The 19797-nt window shown below is 51.7% G+C and overlaps 1 protein-coding gene and 1 non-coding gene across 2 annotated transcripts in view; one reads left to right on the top strand and one right to left on the bottom strand.

The window, feature by feature from the left end:
- Positions 1-19797, bottom strand: part of FARS2 (phenylalanyl-tRNA synthetase 2, mitochondrial) — a 230832-nt gene that overhangs the window by 88551 nt on the left and 122484 nt on the right. The gene's annotated exons all lie outside the window — the stretch shown is intronic.
- On the top strand, positions 9557-9628 carry TRNAC-ACA. Its single transcript has one exon. It is a non-coding gene; the product is annotated as a tRNA-Cys (tRNA).

Below are 19797 nucleotides of genomic sequence, written 5' to 3'. Positions count from 1 at the left end.
GAGGGACCCCTCCCTGAGTCTCTGAGGCTTAACCCGAGATTCATGATGTTTGTATCACACCCACATGTCGGCTGAGTCCCCAACCACCCCACGCCCTTTCTTCCATGATGGGGCCCAGTTTCCCTGGGTGAACTAACCCTGCATATACTCATCACTGGGACCCCTTACCCACCCAGTTCCTAAGAAAGTGCAAGGCAAGACCTATCCTCCCCATCTCAGGGGTTTTGTTAAAACATCACAGGGACAGAAAATGCTCCAGTTCAGGTCATTCCAGGGGCACCACCACGGAGAGCCCAGAGCCACCCTGCCTTCTGCCCCTTTTGAGGGCTCACTGGTTCTGCGAACAACTCAGTGTCCTTGTAATGCTTTCTCACCTCACCCGCCTTCCTACAGTAAAACTTAGGACCGCCAGAGTCGGGTCCTCGGGCTTACAGCCTGAGCAGCCTGACTCCTCGGCGCTGAGCCCAAGCCTGACTGACCCCGGAGTCTGCGCCTCTGACCGCACGGGCGGGTGTCTTCCCCGTCACCCGGGTGCCAGCAGGCCTGCTCCGGCCCCCTCTCCGGGAAGCCATCGGGAGGCCCGGCCCACTCTCAGCGGCGTGGCCGGCCTTGACGTCCCCTGGCTGGCCCGGGAGACAGCTTTCAGGGAGCCGCCTTCCTCCTCAAACCGTGTGTAGCCCGCATCCTGCTTCAGCAAGACCACAGGCCTCAAAGAGCCTGGTCGGAGAGAAGCAGGCTCTCGGTGGAGACTCTGCGGCCTCCACATCGGCCTCTTCGTCAAGACATGGAGAAAGTGCAGCTGCGGGGCGGCCAGCGTTTCTCACCCCACCACACACACCCTCCCCGGCCGGAGAAAGGGAAGGCTCCCGGCCGAGCGGCGGGAGGCACAGCTGAGCGGGACAGGACTGGCTCATGTTCCTGTCTGGTTTGTTAAAACGCCGTCCAGGGCAGACGTGCTGACGCGAAGAATCGTGTAAAAATTGTATCTGCATAAAATGACGTGTTTGCAGAGGACGCTGGCCCTGGCAGTGCGGCCTCACTTGGCGTCTTCGATGTCTGCCTCCGCCAGAGTCCCAGGTGCCCCATCACCACCCCTGCAGCGGGAAGACGGCAGGGAGCCGTCCGCGGGGAGAGCTGGGGACCAAGGCCGACAAGCAGGAGGTCCAGCCAGGGCGGCACCCAACGTTTCAGGAGGGAGTGACAACCTTCTGAGCCAGGCTTGGTCTTTCAAAGAGCAACGAATGACCCCATGGAGGACACGCTGGCACCCGGAAGTGGTACACGGCTTTGCTCCAGGTTTCTATTTCTGCATGCAGTGACGTCACCACGCCAAGAGACCCGGACAGGGAGCAAGGATCCCGAAGCCGGAAGTGCAGCGGCCGCTGGGAACTCCACGGGGAACTCAGGGCCTGTGGATTTCCTTAACGCACTGAACTAAAGAGCAGCGATCATCACTACCGACCCACGGACCTCCCTCATCTAGGGGATGAACAGGTGGAGCCCAGAGAGAGGAAACGCCTGCTCCAAGGTCACACCCAGTCACTGGCAGATGGGAGATTAGAAATCAACCTTCTAGGGCCTCCTTGGGGGTCCAGAGGTAAAGAATCCGCCTGCCAATGCAGGGGACACAGGTTTGATCCCTGATCCGGGATGATCCCACAGGCCACGGGGCAGCTGAGTCCGTATGCCACACTACTGAGCTGTGCTTCCCAACAAGAGAAGCCACTCCAACGAGAAGCCCACACGCCGCAACTAGAGAGAAGCCCACGAAGCAATGAAGACTCAGCACAGCCAGAAATAAATACATGAGTAAAACTACATATTAAAAAAAATCAACATTCTCATTCCACTCTTCCCCAAAAATCAACCTTCTCGCTCCATTCTTATCCACTCCTTCCTTTTCACTCACTGCCCTAATTCACGGGAGATGGAGGTGAAGAATCCCAGGTGCAGACTGCATCCCGGGGAGTAAGGACACGGCTACAGAAGCGCACAGCCGGGCTTGCTTCACCTCTTTCTGCTCCCAAGATGTGTGACTCTGAAAAAAGGTGTTTGCTCCAGCCTTTCAGGTCTCGCTCTGGCGAGAACCAGGTGGGAAATGAGCCACTGACAGGCTGGGTCAGCCGAGATGTGATGACCACATCCAAAACTGCAGCCTCCGGGCTCGTTCGTGTTGCTGGTTCTCCTGAGTTCATGGAGAGCCCCTCTGCTCAGCCCAGCCATCGTACCCTTGTCTTCACGCTGCGGTCCTGCACGAGAAGACTGGGACTCAACGTGCAAAGGGGCTGCCTGCTGGCAGTGTCAGAGGGCGCCAGCTCCGAGCAGGACGGCAGGGTTAGCAGCAGGCGAGACAAAGCAACGGCATTCTCGGGAGGAACTGCACACAAAAGCAATGCGTGGATCCCAGTCCTCATTCAACAATCACTCAGACGCCGTGGACTGAGTGGCTGGTGTGGGCGGGTCCCTCTGCTGCTGAGGACACAGAGGTGAACACGGTCCCCCCTGGATCCGTCTGAAATCTGGAGAAGACATGAAAAGGGTGAAGGTCCTCAGCCTGATGAGAAGTAACACCAGCCCTGTCAGGCTTCTTGCTGTCAAGAATCTAACTTGGCTAATCCAATTTGACCTTGGCATTCCTGTTCCCCTGTGGGTGCTCTTGAGCCAGGACTAAGAAATGAAATAGCCAAAGGCCTGGCGATGGAGAAGAAGAGGAGACAAAGGAAGAGCCTGAAAAGTCTCCCAAATAAACGTATCTTCCCAGACAATCTAGAACGATTTTATTATCAGAGGAGATTGCATTTCCAGTAGAGAACTCTGAAATATGAAAGAAATTAAACTATTTCTTATCCTCTAAGATGTGTCCCAGATTCCGTTCAGTGAAACAGCAGGTAACTTCAAATTGCCTAAGTCAACAAATAAAATTTAAGTCCTAAACACCCCCAGAGAGACCCCCCTCACCCCTTGGAGTCCCTGACACAGGCAGTCAAGGAGATGTGTTTGGAGGATTTTTATCCCTCTCAAAACTGGCTCCAGGGCTGTATAATCAGCTATAAGATCCCTGCGTTATAGCATCTGGGGAAAGGGGACTCGAAGTGTTTATTCCCAATGGCTGTTTCGTTGCTCAGCTGTGTCCAACTCTGCAACCCCATGGACTGTAGCCCGCCAGGCTCCACTGTCCATGGGATTCTCCAGGCAAGAACACTGGAGTGCCATTTCCCAGCTGGATTCCCAACCCAATATTGGGTTGCCATTTCCTTTTCCAGGGGATCTTCCCAACCTAGGGGCTGAACCTGCATCTCTTGCATCTCGTACACTGGCAGGCAGATTCTTTACCACTGAGCCACCCAAGTGGCCTCGTTTATTCACAATATAAAACACTTAATTGGCTTCAGACGCTCCAGCTCCTGTTACAAAGATTAATGAATGACTTATTTGGGATGGAGGAGAATAAATTAAGGAATCACAATTTTAAAGCAGATATTTTCTAAAATTCTACCTAAAATGAAACTAAGGGTGATAAACCCCCCACATTTATACGTCTCGATCAGAATGACGTTGAGGAAGACATTTTAAATACATTTAGGAAATGAAGGGACTTCCCTGTAGCTCAAACGGTAAACAACCTGCCTGCAATGCAGGAGACCAGGGTTCGATCTCTGGGTCAGGAAGATCCTCTGGAGAAGGGAATGGCAATCCACTCCAGTGTTCTTGCCTGGAGAATCCCATGGACAGAGAAGCCTGGTGGTCTACAGTTCGTGGGGTCGCAAAGAGTCGGACATGACCGAGCAACTAACACACACACACACACACAGGAAACAAAGAAGCTCATTCATTTTTGGTGTTGATGTCTTACTGATCATGGTAATAGTTATAATGGGCTTAAAACTGAGGGAGAGGAATAGAGTTTGGTGAAACACGTCAGCTTCTACTATTAAGAAAAGAGCACAATGTTCCTCTCACTCCTTTTTCTGACATTTAATCCAAGACAGTCAGTGAGTCCACATGCTGTCTAGCTTGTCCTTTGTCTCACATTAAGAATTTCATCCTCAACAGGCCTGGAAAAAAGATCCACCCTTGAGAGATGCTCGGGACCCAGAGAGACGGGATGGGGCCCAGTGCCTGCTCCACGCAAGCATCCTGACAGCCTGTTTCCACTGAATTCTGATCACACGGGGTTGGGTCTTACTTATCCCCTGATGGATTGAATTGTGCCCTCCCTCCATTCATATGGTGAGGTCCTGGCCGCAGAACCTCAGAGCGTTTGGAGGTGAGGTCTTCACAGAGGTTACGAGGTGAAATGAGATCCCTGAGGTGGACTCTGAGTCCACTGGTGTCCTGGTGAGATTAGGACACAGACACACACAGAGAAGACCCTGGGAGGGTCACAGGGAGGAGGTGGCACCTGCCAGCCAAGGAGAGAGGCCTCAGGAGAAAGCAGCCCTGTGACACCCTGACCTTGGACATCCAGCCTTCAGACTGTGAGGGACGACATTCCTGTGACCCTGTCTAGTCTGTGGGGCTCCGTTAGGGCAGCCGGAGTGGACTGATACAGCCCCATCTCCTGTGTGCTGTGCACAGGTGTCCAGCTTTTAGGTAGAACAGATTCACCAGCTTCCCAAAACTCTTCCTTGCTTTGCTGACAAAATATCCTGGAAGCTGAACATCTCATAAGGTCTGACTTTTAATGATCTCGGACTGACTCCCAGAACACCAACAGAGAAGTAAGTCGTCATCTAAAACCATTCAGGAGACAGCGACCCAGCTGAGTGCCCCGGCTTGCCACAGATCGGCCAGGAAGGCAGGCAGCACGCCTCAACACCGAGGGTCAGAGAGAAGGGGACACCCGCTCCGAGGTGGAGAGAAGAGACAGTCTGAGGGGGTGCGGCGAAGTCACTGCAGAGAGTCAGGAAAGGAATCAACTGGCAGAGGGGGAATTCTAGTGGAAAAGCAGGTCACAGTAATTTGAGGGGGAGGGAGCGTCCACTGACGATTTTAACAAAATGAGTTTTCTCCAACATGGAGACAGGAGTGGAAGGAACTCAACATTAAGCCAAAAGAGGGTTTGCCGACATTTGAAGAGAAAAGAAAAAAAAAAACCAAAACAACCTTTAATTCTTGCAGGAAAGACACTTGAGAGGTCTTGAGAGAAACACAGAAGTCTTCAGGCTAAGTGCTGTTGAGTCACTGAGTCCTGCCCGGCTCTTTGCGGCCACAAGGACTGTGGCCTGCCGGGCTCCTCTGTCCGTGCGATTCCTGGTAAACGCTACGGTGCTAAAGAAACAAAGGGCGTGCTGTGTAGGGAAGAGTAAGGATTCTGGTTGCCTCCCAGTAAGTCACAGGAGCCCCAGGAATAAACTCCCTCTTCACGGGAATTTTCACACGATTCCAGTTGTTATCTCATTAAACTAAAAAAATATTTACTTTCTCCTTTTCAGAATGTTTGAGCCAAATTTACTGCTCTATATTATCTACTTAAAAGTTGACAGGTGATCAAAAGGTGAAATTATTGATAAAGCATGAAAGTTAGAGGTCATCTCTTCCAACTGTTTATCTGAAAACCGCCTGGCAATTATTGAGACTTAAAAAAAAGCTACTAGAGGGTGACCGGCCGTGAGGCCTTTGTTTCATTTCTTCTGGGCACCCTGGCCCCTTCCCCTGTAGGTCTGTGTCCTGGGCTTTCACTACTGAATCAATTCTATGTCCAGCCCACTGCAATACACAGGCAGACCAAGTCCCTGACTTTAGGCCTTGCTGGTTAAAGTCAAAAGAGAACAAAACTTGAATGTTTACGACAACCTCATTCCTTCCTTCATCCATTCACTGCCCATCTACTGGGTGTCAACAACGTGCCAGGGACAGGTCTAGACACTGACGCTACGATGGTGAAAAGAAAGACACGTTCCTGGTCACGGCAGAGCTTAGAGCCTGACTGGTGTGCTGCACAGCCGTGCGAGGGTGTAAGGGAAAGGGACACCAAACTGAAGGGGTGATTCGCTGCTTAGAGAGGACCTCACCAGCTGCAGGAGCTTAACAAGATCGCCAGCCTCGTCCTGGAGAGCCTTCCAGCCCTGAACTCTGGGCAGCCAGTCAATTAGGGCTGACACGTGGGTTGTAATCTATTTACTGTTCCTGCTTCGAGCATGAGAATTTAAACAGCAAGCTCTCGCAGGTTCCAAACAGTTCTGTGTGGGTTTCTGCTCTGGATCACTTCGCCTGAGAAGACATTTCGTGTGGATCAAGCCAATCTCGAGGACATGAACTGCCACTTCCCTATTAGGGGTTTAATTGTGGATAAAACTTAACAGATGGTCTTCTGACCCAAATAAAAGAGCAGAGTTGGAACAGATAACTCAGAGGCTTAAGGGTTTATGTTCCATAAGGAGCCTTTGGCCTGAAGAGCAGGCTTCCATTTCTCTTCCCACCTCCAGTTCTTTCTTTGCACCTTTCGCCTTTCTATTAGACTAGACCCAAGAAGCGTCAGCAGAACAGAGGCTGTGTTCGCATTTCCAATGCACTTTTAATTATAGGAAACAGTTGGCAAGATATCAAAACCCCATGTACAATTTCTTCTGGTTCCACTGGGAGCACAAAGGTTTGCCGAGAGAGGAAAAACAGAGAAAATATAATAAAGTTAGAGAGTTATGACAATGCAGAAAAGGAAAGAAAAGATGAAACATGGGCAGAAAAGAGTGACAAATTTACATCTTTCAGCAGCCACCCTACCTCGGGTCAAAAGCTAGAAATGTGCGTTCTAATATACGGTGGCTACAATTTTCTGTGGGCTTAACCTGCAATCACATTTCTGACCTCCACAGAGTGCACAGTTGGAAAAAGACTTTATTATTTGAGAGGAAGAAAACGAGGTGATGAGGGGGGAGGGAAAGTGACAAAGTCCCCCTCTCCTCCAACCTCTGGCGCCCAGATGCATCACCTCCCACAGCTGGTCATTTTTGAAGGTGTGATCCCAAGGGAAGAACAGTCATTCCTTAAACAGACCAACGGGTTCGTTGGGTTACAAGGGTCAAATAGAAGGAAAAGATGAATCTGAACTACGAGCAGGCATGTAACAGAGCTATTTTCCATTGCTTTTCCCTCTCCTCATTTTCTTTGGACAGAAGACCATCAGGACACCTTGAAGACTTGAGTTCTAGAGGGTGGGGGCGGGGGAGACAAAGGACACAGAGCCTCTCTGTGAGACTGTGCCTGAAACTCTCCTCATCAGTCACGTGACAGTGGGCAGGCAACATGGCAAAGGAGATGCTGGGGAAGGAGGCTGGAAGAAGGCTGGCATGCAAAAGGGACAAGAGTGGGGGTGCCCGGAGTCTGAGGCTGGGCAGCGGGCAGAGAGGAGGAAGAGCAGGCGTGAGCTCAACCCTGGTTTGCCCATCCACAGGGGACACCCTCTCCAACCGGGGAAATGCGTCTCCACTTTGCTCCCAGTGCTAATGGGAAGATCGGGGCTGAGGACACGGGGACACAGCAGGGCTGTCAAAGTGGGGCTCCCTGAGACTCGAAGGAGGAGGCTCTGTAGATGGCTGCGGACCCCTGAGATCCCACTGACGGGGGTCAGAGGCTGACAGTGGACTTATTCCACAAAGACACACAACATGATGACACCCTTAAAGGACAGGACAGGACAGAAGCCAGGTCTGCTGTGTCCAGCGCAGTGGTCACCCTGCTTGGCAGATCACATAAGCAGAGGCTGCAGGGAGAGACAGCAAATGGGTTTAGAAACACAGAATTTACCAAGTGAGAACAAATTATTTTTTTACACTACATTAATTGGGGCTCCAGTTACGTAACAAAGGCATTGAAATAATCAATGTATTTTCATAATAATCAATGTAACATTTCATAATCACCGAAAAAGAAGAGGCAGCAAACGCGCTCCTGAAGTGAACATAAGCAACGTGGATCGGCGCTGAGATGACAAGTAATAAGATGCAAGAACAAGACCGGACAGTGTCTGACGCAGACCCGTCCCTCTACACTCTCCGCTTTTGGAGGCTGGAGGCAAGATTGAATGGTGCAAGGACCCTGAGCGTACCTCCTCCCACAGGCACACCCGAGTCACAACTCACAGCTGGATTCCCATCGACCAAAAGACTGGAAACTACAGAAGAAGACATGCTTCAGCCAAAGACATGACATCTGTCCAGCTTTGATTCCAGCAGCCGCGCCTGCTGCAGCAAGGACGGACGCGGGCACGCGGGTGCAGTCCTTTAGTTCTCTGTGTGCCCCTGCGTCTCGCACGCTCTGGGATGCCACTGCCCTATCCTGGCCCCTGGGAGCTCCTGCTGGCCATTCAGACTTCAGTCCCAGTGTTACCCTTCGGGAAGCCTTCCCTGGCAGCCCCAGGCAGGACTTGGCGTGTGCTCCCAGAAGCTGCCTCCGTGCTTTGTGCGAGCCTTTCCTGCTGATTCAAAGTCACCAATGTGGGCACCACCCTCCACCACGTCTGCCTCTTACCTGGGAGCTCCTGGATGACACGGTTTCTGGACTATTCACTTTCATACATGAGCTGGGCCCAGAACACAGGCTTGATAAATACCAGATGAAGAGCAGACAAACTCAAGTTCACAGGAAACATGCCAAGCGTCATGTGGCACTCACAGACCTAGTGCAATGCTTAACGTATAGCAGATTCTCAGTAAACATTTTCTGGTATCAAAGGTCCATCTACTCAAGGCTACGGTTTTTCCAGTAGTCATGTATGGATGTGAGAGTTGGACCACAAAGAAGGCTGAGCACCAAAGAATTGATGCTTTTGAACTGTGGTGCTGGAAAAGACTCTTGAGAGTCCCTTGGACTGTAAGGAGATCAAACCAGTCAGTCCTAAAGGAAATCAATCCAGAATATTCATTGGAAGGACTGATGCTAAAGCAGAAGCACCAATACTTTGGCCACCTGATTTGAAGAGTTGACACTGGAAAAGACCCTGATGCTGGGAAAGATTGAGGGCAGGAGGAGAAGGGGGCAGCAAAGGATGAGATGGTTGGATGGTATCATCAACTCACTGGACACAAGCTTTGGCAAGCTCCAGGAGATAGCAAAGGACAGGGAACCCAGCGTGCTGCAGTCCATGGGGTTGCAGAGAGTTGGACATGACTGAGTGACTGAAAACCAACAATGATTCCACTGCTGGTAGAATTAAAAATTTGTGTTTAACATAAAGCTGTGAGATGTTCATTTAAACAAGACTAGCAGTAAATAGCAATTTTGTAATAATGTTTGCAGAATCGATTTTACTTTTTTGGAGTCTAACTTTTAGGTCATCTCTTAATATAGGAAAGTCAGGATATATGCTATCATCTTATTAAATCTTAACAACAATCTCATGAGGTAGATATTATGAAAATTCTGCTAACCTGAGAATCGCTCTACTAGAATCCCTTACTATTTTTAGCCTGATTTTGAAGGGTTAAGAAGAATAATATTCATCTCCTGACATCTAGAAAGCACAAAAGCAGTGAGTGTTAGAGGGACAAGTCAGAAAGAAGATAAGATTATGATGGAAACAAAAATTAGGGATGATTATAAAATATGAATACAAACTTCCCTGGTGGCTCAGACGGTAAAGCATCTGCCTACAATGCAGGAGACCCAGGTTCAATCCCTGGGTCGGGAAGATCCCCTGGAGAAGGAAATGGCAACCTACTCCAGTATTCTTGCCTGGAGAATCCCATGGATAGAGGAGCCTGGTGGGCTGCAGTTCATGGGGTTGCAAAGAGTTGGACACGACTGAGCGACTTCACTTCACTATAAAATATGAATCAGGTAATTAAAATGATGAACATTGCACGTGTGTAGAAATGAAGCAGATGCTGGGAGAAAAAATTCTAAGGACAGAGAAGCAATCCTGCAACACGGAAGAAGCACACCTCTCAGGAACTGGCAAGAGAAAAGGAGAGTGATTAATGACATGGAAGATATCTGAGTGGTGGCTAGAGAATTAGCTTCAGTGGTGCCTGATTAACTCAAGGTCACTTCAGAAATAAAGACAGGGAGATTGAGAATTTAAGGCTAAGCACAGTCAAATACTGTTAAAAAAAAAAATTACAGCAATTCTGCTCAGCAACAAGGGCACAGGCCACAACCGGGAAGGACCCTCAGCTGCTGTGGAGACAGTGCAACAGATCTGCAGGGCAGAATGTGACTTGCAAGGAGGCAGGAGACCCCTATATTTAAATGCGCAAAAGCAGGAAGAGACACGTCACAAATGGCAATATTTTAAAAAACATGAATAATTTGACCTTAAAAAAAAAAAGAATGATGCCCAATATGACTAGTTGTCAGAGATGCAAATTAAAATCACAACGAGGCACCACAAGACACCTGCAAGAATCCCTAGTTAAAAAGGCTGACAATACCCCCAAGCCACTCAGTAGCAGCAGTCCGGTCAGCCTCAGGTGACCTCGGGGTGGCAGGCCGCTGGCCTGATGTGGGGCAGAAGGACCGGGGGCCTTGCTCCGGGTGTCGGGCTTGTGGCCAACAGGGTTGCTCGGGAGAAGACTGCTCACCTGCACTGCTGCCCCGCTGGCAGGGAGCAGCCCCCACGATGTTGGAACTGCGGCAGCCGGGGGCCCATCGCGGGGGTACGGGCTCTTCTGCCCTCAGTGCCACGCGCGGCAGCCTCCTAACCTGACTCGAGACCACTTCGGCCTCATGGACTGAAGCGCTCCTCCAGAGTCGACGCTGGGAAGCTCCAACCAAGACAGCAGCAACCTCAGCGCCTTGTGCACCCAGGTTCCTCCAGCAGAGGCCTCAGCTAAACAGAGAGAGCTGCCGACGGCGTGAGCACAGCCTTTCAAAGACACGATTTTGAAAGGGCCAAGGAACTCTTAACAAAGATGAGATACTTTTCAAATGTTGAAGAAAAGATTACGTTAAAGAAGATTCCCCTCTAATGGTTGCTAATTTCAAAGTTTTAAAAATAAAGTTCTTATCTATTAAAAAAAAAAAAACACGCTGACGATGTCAAATGCTGCTCAGGAGGTGGAGGTACTAGAACTCTCATTGCTGTGTAACAAACAATCTCAAAGCCCAAGGGCTTGAAACAACAAACATTAATCCTCTCACAGCTTCTGATGGCTCGGAGTCTAACAGCAGTTTTAAGTGAGCAGTTCTGACTCTGGGTCTCCCATGATGTGGTAATCAAGGTGTCTCCAAGGCTGCAGTCATCTGGAGGTATCACTGGGCCAGAATATGTGCTTTCAAGCGAACTCACAGAGCTGTCAACAGGACCTATAAGTTTCTAATTGGGGGTTGGCCAGAGGCCTCAGCTCCTCATCTCATGGGTGTCTGCAGAGGCCTGCCTGTAACCCTGGCTTCCAACCAATCAAGAAGCAAGTGTACTTCATAACCTAAGCTCAGAAGTAAGGTCCCTCATTTCTGCTGTGTTCCACACTCAAACCAACCCTGACACAACACGGGAGAAGACCACACATGGGCATGAACCCCAGAAGGCAGGGATTTCTGGGGGGTCACTGTACAGGCCAGCTATCACAGTCAGACATCCTCAATGGGAACACACACAGTACAATCACTTTGGGAAATAACACAGCAGCCTCTTGTAAAGTGAAACGTAAGTTACCAAGTGACCCTCCTCTCACTTCCAGTCCTGTCTATTCAAGAGAACCGTACACACACATCCACGCAAAGCTGTGTGTGGGTGTTCACAGCAGCATCACACGTGACAGACCCACACCGGATGCAGTCCAGATGCTCACAAGTTGGTGAACAGATGGACAAGCTGATAAACCCACTCTAGGGAACACTACTTGGCAATTATAAAGGATAGAAGATACTGAACTAATAAATGTTCAACATGGATGAACCTCAAACACTAAATGAGGAAAAGCAGACAAACACAAAAGTCTATGCGCTGTGAGTCCACTGACATGACATGAAAGTTTCTGCACTACATGAGCTCACTGACGTGACACGCTTGAAAAGGCAAAGCCGTCACGACAGTGACCGCATAGTGAAGTGACTGCTCAAGGCTGGAATGGAGACAACTGCAAGGGGCATAAGGAAGTCTTTCAACGGGGGAAGCTTTCTATGTTTTGCCTACCAAGGTTACAGGACTATATATACTTTTCAAAACTCACCAAACTACACACTTGAAATGGATGTTTCATTTTATGTAAAATAACACCTTAATAAAAAGTATTATCATATGTGCATGACAATATTATATGCTTCTCAACTCCCAAGAAAACAGAAGTCTATGAAAAGTACAAAGTTTCATAATCTATTTTTTCAGTCATATGTTCACTATACATAAAATGCAAAAGCCAGCGATGACTAATGAGAAAATCAAATTGAAAAGGGACTGGTGCCTCGCAGGCCTCTCTGGGGACCAAGGCAACCGAACATTTTGAGAAAAGACGATGAAGGCTGGAACCAGAAGTAACGGCAGCGAGGGACTTCCCTGGTGGTCCAGTGGATAAGACTCCATGCTCCCAATGCAAGGAGCTTGGGTTCGATCCCTGCTCAGCAAACAAGGTCCCATATGCCACATGGCACTGCCAAAAAAAAAAAAAAAATAGAAGTAATAACTGCCAAAGAGAGAAGGAAACGGACCAAGCTGTGTCACCTGGGCTGAAACCACCGGACCTGTCAACTGACTGCAGGTGAAGGACAATCAAAGGAAAGCTTCACATCTGACGACTGGAGGTCACAACACTGTGAAAGTGTCAGATGTCACCTGCCCAGCAAGGCATCGGCAGATTCTCCTGTTTTAAATGGAAACACTCGCCCCTCTAAATCAGAGCTTCCCACCCTTCTCTGCTTTGTTTCCATGACATCGTTTATGATCCTGTGACACTAGGTAATGTAATGCACTCCTTCACCTTGTTGACTGTCTAGCCCTACTGGACTGTAAGCTCCAGAAAGTAGCGTTCTGTCCTGTATTACTGACTACTGTATACCCAGTGTCTAGAGAAGTTCCTGTCACGCAGTAGGAGCTCAATAAATACTTACTGGATGAAATGGATAAAAGTAGTAAAAGAAATAAAATCAGGAAGATAAGCGGGCGTGTGTGTTTGAGGAGAGCGAGAGGAATGACGGTCTGGGTTTAGACACGCCGAGTCTGAGCTATTTCACAGCTGCAGAAGCGCTGGAGGCCACGGGGGTGCCCGTGCCGTTGGTTTTCCCAAAGGTGAGGGCTGAAGCTCTGCAGATCCACGAGCTCCCTGAGAGGCACCGCAGCCCCAAGTCCACAAGCAGGCTCTCATGCCCCGTGACACCCGCTGTCTTTCCACAGGGACCTGGGAACAGACAGGCGCACGCCTAGAGCATCTCCTTCACCGCTGGATCCACTGTGCCGCTCCGGCCCTCATCTCCCTGAGTGTGGGGACAACACACCCTTTACGACATGTGCAGTGATGACTGTGTGTGGCCGTCAGATGGCATCACGGAGTAACTGCACCCGCGGAATCAGCTGTAGGCGCAGAGGTCAGCGGAAACACTTAGGAGGTGCAATCGTAGACTGCAGCCCTCCTGACTCTTTGAGCCCTGACAGATGGGCTGGAAGAAGCCTGGGCGCCTGATATACACGGAACTTGGTTCTTCACGAGGAACTGAGTCACAGCCTGGTGGCAGACAACCTTGTGATTACGGCCACAAACCACCGCTGGGCTTTACCCGCAAAGCCTGAGCACTTCAGCCGCTGTTGTTTGGGGGAAGATGGCGTGGAGATGTGGGCAGGGTTCAGAAGAACCATTAAAGCAAAGGTCAGAGTCTAATATACAAGCTGAAGTTTGACTCCAGAGCTCGGGAAAAAACTTTCATCCCAGGACACCGCTGACCCTATTTCCCAATGGAAGGTTTGAAGAAATTAGCCTCAGGAGTGACAGACGCTGCCTCAAGGTGAGAATATCCTGCAGAGTGGACACGGCCTGAGGCCACGGGGGAGCCGGGGCATCCTTCCCTCGGTCACTACCTCCTGAGCCCACCACGTGCCTGGCAGACAGCATGTGTGCCCGGCAGACAGCACACGTGGCCTCCCAGGGCTCAACCCACAGGACTAAGCATCCCTGTGATGCTGGGATCTAAAAACCTCTGCCTGGTAATGACCTACGGGCTGGAACAGTCAAGTCAAACCACTCAGTGTGCAGAGGAGAGCTGAGACCCAGAGAGGTGCGCCAGGCGTGGGCACAGTCGGTGAGGGGAGCAGAGCAGAGGAGCACGTGGAGGGCAGGGGGAGGGGGGGTGCTCGCTGCCGGACCGCCTGGGCTGAACCCAGCTCCACACCCCCATGGACATGTGCAACCTGGGGCTGTCACCTTCTCCAGGGCGCCCCTTTGTCCTCGGGGAGGTGGGAACGGCAGCAGGAGTGCCCGACGGGTCGCTGCAAACACTAAAGGTCTGTAAACACGGTAAACACTAAGGGGCGTTTCTGCCCCGTACCGGCCCAGGTGCCGCACGCTCGGAATCCGTCAGCGGCGCCGGCCCAGGGTGCCGCGCTCGGAATCCGCGGTGCCGGCCCAGGGTGCGCGTGTTCGGACTCCGTCGGTGGCGCCGGCCCAGGGTGCCGCACGCTCGGAATCCGTCAGCCCTTCTAGAGCTGGTTGGTGCCGCTACTGCCCTGATTCAGTTTTATCCACCAGGTGTTAGGGATTGATCCTGATAAAGTCCATTCCAGGATTGAGAGACACTGAATTACTGTGTCTAACCCACTTCCTGAGCCTGTCAGTCTAGATTCCTCAGTTCCTGAAATTTCAGCTCCCTGCCTAGAGGCCAGTCACTAACTGCTCCAGCCCCCTGCACTGAGGCCCCGCCTTCTGGATTCCACCCATCAGCCATCAGCACTTCCTCACCCCATGTGCCCGGGGCAGAGACGCCACCTCTGGCCCCTGAGGCCAGGAAGGTCCCAGCAGGGCCCCTCTTGGTCTGCCCAGACATCTGCTTCCCTCGCAAAGGAATCGCCCGTGCGGTGGCCCAGCGGCCCAGACCCACACACAGGGCTGCACGTCCCAGAGGGAAATGGGACACCTTGATGTGCAAACTGAAAAACAAAAGACCAGAACATCTCCTCTGTCTAAGCTCTGTTGCTTCAGCCAAGCCCTTCCAGGTATGCACCTCACAGTAACGTCTCTGAATAACCACCAGCATCCCTGGACGTGAACGACCAGGGTCCAGCCACTCATGTCTACTGGCATGGGGCCCTCCTAGGATGCTACCAGTATGATGCGCGCGCGCACACTCACACACACACACACACACACCCAACGTGATCACTGATCATCTGGGATTACTAACAGTACTACCATTATCAGCTGATATCAGCAGGTAATGACCATGACCTCTGATCGGTGGGGACAGAGGCAGATCACAGCAGGAAAGGACTGGCTCTCGGTGGCACGTTCACACCGTCACGTGATGGATACGGGCTGACAGGTGCCCACGGGGAGGGGCCTGAGAGGCCTGCGACCCCCAGGCTAGCCTCCTGCCGTCACGCTGGGCTTGGGGCTCTGGATGAGAGAAGACTCCAGCCCTGAAGGAGCGCCGATCAACACGGTGTTGCTGAACTCCATAAGCCAAAGTAGAACAACGGCTGACGACATTCTGACTGTGGGGCACTGGCCCCTGGGAGCTAACCTGTATCTCCACCCATGGCTAAGCTCAACAAGTATTTAGCGTGGACTTTTCACAGTTACTACAGGAGAAGCACCAAGGGGAACAGAAGGTTAAGCTGAAGCCAAGTCAGAGGAATGAGAGACAGGAAATTCAGGGCCCAGAGACCTTCCCCTGCATTGGGCAACTATTACCCAAATGTAGGATCACACTTCACGAATGTCCCGTAAAAAGAATGATGACCCTTCTTCTAAATAAAACTTTTGAAGTGAAGCTTTTCCAGAGTGAATAATAACGCACCGTAGCTGAACTGTAGCATTTGCAGTGAGCTCGAGTGTGGCCAGGCCTGCAGCAGGAGTTCAGATTCACTGACTCTTCACCGCATCCTCGGGTGAGGCGAGCTCTTCTTTTCCCCATTCTACGGATGCGTGAACAGACGCTCGGAAAGATTCGACAACTCGTCCCAGGCCATCAGGCTAGTTAGCGGCAAAGTTGGGGGCTGACCAAACTCTAGAAGAGGGCTGCGCCCGGAGCTCCCCGTGCTCTGGGGAGACTCTGCCCTCCTGCCCAGTCCCGCTGCCACCAGACCTGACAGGGTGGTGACGGGACACCTGGCACATGGCTGACATTAGCGGGAACTGAACTTCCATTTTCATTAAAGTGTCCATGGCCCCGGGCAGCGAGCAGCTACCACCCGGACTGGACCGAGCAGGTCAGGAGCCGGGGTCATGACATTTGGCTGGGGTCTGCTTCTGCATAATCAAGAACTAAGGATGAGCTTTGTATTTTTTAAGGTTTTTTAGAAAAGAAGCAGCAGCAACAGAGACAGCATCTAGTGCACAAAACCCACAGTGCTGACGCCCGGCGCTTTCCAGGACGAGTCAGTGGTCCCTAGCCCCGAGCTGCCCTCTCGACCACAGTCACTGCCCCAGGAAAAGAGACTGCAAACCCGCCTCCCAGTTTAAATCTTAACAGTGTGAGGACGACATTAAAAACCATATCACATGAGCACTTTCCTATTTCCATTCTGGTGTGTAAGCGATCCGAGCCCGAGCAAAGGCAAAGATGCTGACCAAGATCTGAGAGCCTGATTAATTTCTGCACAGTCAGCCACCAAAATAATTTACAGACGGCCTCTGAATTCGTTATCTCGTGTTTTACTGAAAACAGGCTGCAGAGCGAGGAAGCCCACTTCATAGAGGAGAACAGGAGACCCATAACGGGACCCAGTGCTGCCTGGAAGGCGCAGGAGTTCCGAGTCTATGAGCCAAGACGCCGGGAGAAGCTGCAGAAGATGCCTCGGGAAGCGCACCCCTTTGTGCTGGGCCCGCGGCCTGCCCCCCGGTTCTCCCGGGGGCTGTGTTCAAGCCTCTAGTGTTTTGTATCCTTTCCTCATGCCCTGCGTGGAGCCACCTGATAAGGCAGCTGACAGCTTCATGTGGCGCCTTCAGTCTGAGCCAATCAGAACCGAGTGGCACTAAACCTAGTTCCTCGTTACGCTCAGGTGCAGCCTCAGCTCAAGGCCACGTGTGGCCAGCGGCCGCCATACCTGACAGGACGGAGGACATCCCCATTGCTGCTCAAAGTTCTGGTCGACGGTGCTGAGGTCTGAACCCTGCATTCACACAGCCCTGGCCAAGCGGATATGAGATGGGGGGACCGGGCTTCCTGCGACTCCTGACGGCTCCCACGGCCCAGGGCCACCACCCCAGGGACCACCCCAGCGGCCTCCAGCATTGACTCCCCCTTCACGGCCCCACACGCTGAACTCCCGACTCCTGACGGCTCGCACGGCCCAGGGCCACCACCCCAGGGACCACCCCAGCGGCCTCCAGCATTGACTCCCCCTTCACGGCCCCACACGCTGAACTCCCGACTCCTGACGGCTCGCACGGCCCAGGGCCACCACCCCAGGGACCACCCCAGCGGCTTCCCGCACTGACTCCTCCCTCACGGCACTGCACGCTCAACTCCCCGGGATCATTTCCTGAATGCTTCCCTACTCGGGTCCCCTTCGCTCATCTCACAACTGAGTCACTTACTCACGTGCCGGGAAGTTTTAATCTGCAACATATACCTCCAAACTAGCAGGCCTCTGTGTAGCTTTGCGTTCCTCAAGTTACTTCCTTTATCGCACCAACAGCCCAGCTCGGTTAAACCGTACTTCATCAACCCCGAGCCACCACCGAATGTAAGATCCTGCTGCAGGCTTTACTTACCATTAGGAAATGCTGCCACAATACTCGAGAGATGATACCAGTTGTAAGACAAATACTGACTTCAGAAATACAAAAACGTGGAGGAAAAAACCTTCTAGAATTTATAAAAATGTGGTATTTATCTCCCATCTGATTCCAAAAAAGATTTACGTTAACAGGCCTTTGAGACAGATAGGATTATTCACATTTACCAATTAAAGAAATGGAGGTTATCAATACCATTCCCCTGGATTCCATATGTATATGTTAATATATAACTATTTGTCTTTCTCTTTCTGACTTACTTTACCCTGTATAACAGGCTCTAGGTTCATCCACCTCACTAGAATTTACTCAAATTCATTCTTTTTAAGGCTGAGTAATATTCTGTTGTGGGGCTTCCCCAGTGACTGAGGGGAAAAGAATCTGCCTGCAGTGCAGAAGATGATCGAGACACAGGTTCGATCCCTGGGTTGGGAAGATCCCCTGGAGGAGTGCATGGCAACCCACTCCAGTGTTCTAGCCTGGAGAATCCCATGGACAGAGGAGCCTGGCAGGCTACAGTCTGTAGGGTGGCACAGAGTTGGACACGACTGAGCGTCTGAGCACAGCACCCACGGCACAGCATTCCGTTGCATGTCGACCACGTGTTCTTTATCGAGGAACGGAGATGCGAATGTAGAGAACGGGCTTGTGGACCCAGTGCGGGAGGGAGAGGGTGGGATGAACGGAGAGAGCAGTATTCACAGATATGCACCAGCGTGTGTAAAATGGACAGCTGGTGAGAAGCTGCGTGTAACACAGGGAACCCAGTCTGGCCCTGTGATGACCTGGAGGGGCAAGACGGGGTGGGGGGAGGGCCGGGAGGCTCGCCAGGGTGGGGATACATGTGTAATTGTGGCTGGTTTGCATTGTATGGCAGAAACCAACACAACATTATAAAAGTTAAAAAACAAAAAATAGGTAAAATTCGATTGTGACTGCACAACCCTAGGCATATGCTTCAGAGCTGTACACGTTACATGGTGAATTGCATGGAATGTGAATTACATCTCATTTAAAAAGAAAGAGAAATGGAGGCTCCTAAGGAAGACAGCCTGGGCTCCCTTGGCCCCCTCCCTCTCCACGTCCTGAGGCGCCCTCCTCCCTCTCGAGGCAGGACCTCCAATCCAGAACGCAGTGTGACCTCGTTCACACTGGGAGGGAAGTTGCAAGGACAGTCTTTGGGGAGCAGCCGTGAATTCCTGCCCTTCTCACACTCGGACCAGACCAGACGAGCGGGAGCCGGCCCTGAGGGTGGTCTCCAGGTGGGAAAACGCAGGAAGGCAAGGGCGACCGGGGAGCGAGTCTGGAAGCAGGGAGTGTTTTCAGAGAGCCCGCGGCGCCATGATGTGTACCAACACACGCTCAAATTCCCAGTGGAAGATGACCACGCACGCTGAAGCATCCAGTGAGAAAGGTAAGAGGAGGTCCTGGACAAGCCGCGCCCCACTACACAGCGGCAAGACTGGGGTTCTGAGAGACGGTGGGACCGGTGCCTGGAGACTGCATCACGGTTTTCATGTGGAATCTTAATTCCCCAACCAGGGATTGAACCTGCACCCTCTGCACTGGAAGACAGGGTCTCAGCCACGGGCCACCAGGGAGTCCAGCTTAGCCTTCTTTTTACTCTGGCTACTGACGACCAACGGTCAGAGCCCCCTTCCCGTCCTGAAGCTGGACAGTAAAGAGCTCAGGGGACTCAAGCAAGAGCAAGAAGGGAAAGAAACCCAGGTCGTAATACAGCTGCACCCTGCTTGCAACTGACAGCTTGCGGTGCCCCAGGCCTTTTATTCCCCCTCAGACAGCAGGCAGCCTTAAGACAGCAGGCAGCCTTAACGAGCCAATATAATAAAGAGGGGTGGAGGCTGGGCGCTTTGGGAAGCTGGCACTTCCCTCCCCCGCGACTGCCCCCTCCCCCGGCTTATTAGCACGGAGGCCTGGCACGGCCACCACGTCACCAGGTGGCACCCGGGCAACG

Source organism: Bubalus bubalis, chromosome 2 (assembly GCF_019923935.1).
Source record: "Bubalus bubalis isolate 160015118507 breed Murrah chromosome 2, NDDB_SH_1, whole genome shotgun sequence".
Classification (NCBI taxonomy): Eukaryota; Metazoa; Chordata; class Mammalia; order Artiodactyla; family Bovidae; genus Bubalus; species Bubalus bubalis.
The sequence above is the reverse complement of the archived record's forward strand: the minus strand, read 5'-3'. Positions and strand labels throughout refer to the sequence as shown.